At 48.5% G+C, this 3601-nt stretch overlaps 1 non-coding gene across 1 annotated transcript; it reads left to right on the plus strand.

Moving 5' to 3' along the window:
- Positions 1-3042: 3042 nt before the first annotated feature.
- On the plus strand, positions 3043-3125 carry TRNAL-UAA. Its single transcript has one exon. It is a non-coding gene; the product is annotated as a tRNA-Leu (tRNA).
- The last annotated feature ends 476 nt before the right edge of the window (positions 3126-3601 follow it).

Here is a 3601-nt window from a genome sequence, read left to right on the forward strand (position 1 = left end):
AAATTGGTAGTTTTATCATTTATTTTATACATCAGATTCAAAGAGAAAGATGTACATGAAATTCATTGGTGATAGATTAGGGAGGTGAAAGAAAGCAAAGCAGAGAAATCTCTGGGATTGAGTAAAAAGTATAAAACAAATAGACACATCCTTCTTTTACATTTGTGGTAAAGGACAATTAGCAGTTAACAATGAACATGATAACAATAACAATAGGGTTTTTGTGATCGCTGCTCTGTGCAGTAGTGGGTCTGAAAAAAAGGAAATTACCCTGATATTCCAAGGTATATTATTGTAGATGCAAAAAGACAATGGACAGGTTCAATTAAGGTTAAAGATTGACCTTTGTCAGGGAAGATATAAGAGCCTAGACAGACTACTCTCCTTGTTCTCTTGGGATGCTTGACCTAGGAACTCTGCCACTATATTTGCGTTTAGTTAGAAAGTTTTAGTTTCAGACCATCCTATGTGGTTACTTTAGGTTTCCGAGTTTGTAAGGCCACTAGGCAAGGCCTTCCCTGAGCTTGTCAAGATTCAGCTTGTGCCCCTTTTTCATCCACAAAGGAAAACAAAAGAGGCAGAACATTAAAAGTGAACTAAAATAGAAATGGGAAAATTAGATTAAATAAATTAAATGAGATAAAACATGTAAAGTAATACTGAGACACTGCTCCATAAAACAAATCTGTCTTTAATACAGTTGGAAAACAATATTGTCATTTTCTCTTTAATATTGTCACTTATAACAAAGGTCAGTATGCAGTGCTTTTCACATTTTGTTCCAACACTCAAGTGGATATTTGTCATGCTTGTAGTTGCCAGCATCTTTTGAATATTCTTCCTATGTTTGGGAAATTGCTTCCATTTTGAGGCTTGCTTCCCAAAGCAGAAGCCAGAGCTTTGCTGCCTAGCCTCCCTTGCAGCTAGCTCCAAGGAATGATGTGAATTTGGAAAATAGCAGCATGACCCAGAGTCCAGTAAAAATGGAGGAAAGGAGTCTAATCAACGGTGGTACCAGAGCTTAGACTTTTTATCACAGGACTCTGCTTTCTCCGTGTTAGTTTTATTGTCTGGTAGCCTGCCTCTATGCAATGCTCCCAGGGCTGCATTACAATATCCCAGCTTATCAGTCACAGAATTCTCATTTATTGCTTCGTTAAAAAAAAACAACAACAACCAAACGAACAAAAAATACCCTAGCATCACAAAACAATAGCAAGTGTATTCTACCCATAGATTCTGTGAGTCGGGAACTAGAAAAATATACACTGAGGACAGCTTGTTCCTACTTCATGATATCTGGGTACTTAGCTGGAAAGACTTAATGGCAGTATCACTTGATGGCTAGAAACCAGCATCAACAGAAGACTCATTAACTTACACTTGTAGCGGTTAGTACTGACTGTTAACTGGGGCTGTCAGCTGGAACTAGTACATGGAGTTACTTGGGCTTCCTCAGATTGTGGTGGCTGGGTTCCTAGGACAAGCGTCCCAAGAGAACAAGGGGGTAGTGGGGCACACATGTTGGAGGCTGCTTCTTGTATTTGAGTGAGTTTTGTAACTGGGCTTCTGTTATCTTAAACTTCAAAATGGAGATATGAACTCTTACTTTACAGTGTTGTTAAGAACATTAAATTGCATTATATATGTAAAGGCTTAGGCCAATGATCATCACATAGGGGGCACTCAATATATATTTTTTAGTATAACCATTTATAAGTACCGTGAAAGCACAGTTCTATGAAATCCGAGGCCTCTGACAATTTGGTACAATAAGATGGAGCTGCTGGGTGTCGGCTGGCGATCCTTGTGCTGTCACCCCATGGGTCTTCCAGATCCCAGCAGAGTCCAAGTTCCTCTTTTCCCTCAGCTGGGCAGGACATGGCCCCAGGAACCTGCTCTATGTTCTTGTCTGTGTGCTCTGGAGGGCCAGGGCTATCACTCAGTAGGAGGGCTACTGTGGAGCATGGGACACAGGTGCAGGCCACGGAGGCCTCACGATGTTATGAGGCAAAGTGAGTCAGGAGCAGTTCCACCAGCTATTATCCCCGAGGGCAGTCACTGCTCTTGACTGGAGCCCAGAGAACCAGGGGGCAGGCTGTGTGACAGTCTCCCCAGGTGGTGGCCATGCTCCCAGGGACCCAGGACTCCCAGGAGGTGGCAGGGCAATGGGTTTCTTTCTGTGACACCCAGTGGGTGCCAAGGTCCTGCCTCTACCTCCAGGCTCCAGGATGCTCCAGAACACAGAAGCCTTGGTAGCCTAGAGGCCCTGGTGGTGAGGAATGAAGTAGAAATCCTGGTAAAAGGGTTGGCAGGGCATAGTGAAATTCCTTCGCACAGAAAGGAAGGAGAGCATTGAAGGACAGTTAAGAAATGAGAACATAAATAGGAATGCACAGCTGGGTCAAGGGAACAAAGAGGAAGTGGTGCAGAGGGTGGGTGCCAGGAGCCAGCGGGGAGGACCAATTGGGCCACACCACCCTGCCTTTGCAATACAAAGCTTGCTTCCCGTGTGAGCAGTATAGACACAAGTTTCTACAAAGCTTGCTTCCCGTGTGACATATGCTAAAAAGAAAAGGGACCCACCCGAGGTCCTCTCCTTTTGTCCAAGCAACTCGTTTCTTAAAGTTTATTCCATTTCCAGTAAAACAAACCACACCCCGAGCCCTGGGCTCCATCCCTGCACCACCTGTCCCCAGCCTCCAGAACGTGCTCCTGAGAATCCAGAAGTTTGTTGTATGTTTCCTGCGCCCGCGCGCCTCGAAACCGGAAGCACAGCCGGCTGGGGCCCGCCCGCGGCCCGGCGCCGCCGCCGCCACCGCCGCCGAAAGCGCGCCTGCAGTCGCCCTCGCGGCCGCGGCGGGCCCGGGCTCCCGGGAGCCGGGCGGTGTGAAGCCGAGGCGCTGGCGGGAAGGCCGCCCCTGCTCCCGCCGGCAGAGCCGCCGAAGCGGCGGTGATGGCCGCGCAGCGTTCCTGCAGGAGGGCGCGGAGGACAGCGGCATAAAGCTTGTAGGACGAGGGAGAGGGGTAACGTGCGTCTGCACCAGGATGGCCGAGTGGTTAAGGCGTTGGACTTAAGATCCAATGGACGTATGTCCGCGTGGGTTCGAACCCCACTCCTGGTAGATGCATTTTCTCTTTCCTTTAAATACTTTTATTATTATATGTTTTTTAAAAATATGAATTTCACCAAGCACAACACCTCCTGGGCGCAGGAAATCCAATTCTGGCTGGAAAAGGCGGAACCCCCACACCGCGCGCTCTGCTTCCCGCCGAGGGCGGGGACGGCGCACAGAGCGGGCTGGGCGTGGCCGAGGGCGGCGGGGGTTCAGCGGGCGCCTCCCCAGGCCCAGGCGGGCTCGCGGGCCGGGGGTGCGGGGTCCGGGACTCGGGCGGCGGCCGGGGCAGCCCCCTTGGCTCTCTCGCTGTGTGGCCGGGACATAGCCCGGCCGGGAGGGCGCTTGTGACATGGCGGCGTAGTTAGAAAACTGCAGAAAAGTCAAAGATCATCTCTACCATTTATTTATTTTTTTTTCGCCCAAATCAATAGTACTCTCACAATTTTTTTTTTTTTTTTATGAATTCGAAGGCCGAGATAGTA

This window comes from Pipistrellus kuhlii, unplaced genomic scaffold (assembly GCF_014108245.1).
Source record: "Pipistrellus kuhlii isolate mPipKuh1 unplaced genomic scaffold, mPipKuh1.p scaffold_m20_p_5, whole genome shotgun sequence".
NCBI lineage: Eukaryota > Metazoa > Chordata > Mammalia > Chiroptera > Vespertilionidae > Pipistrellus > Pipistrellus kuhlii.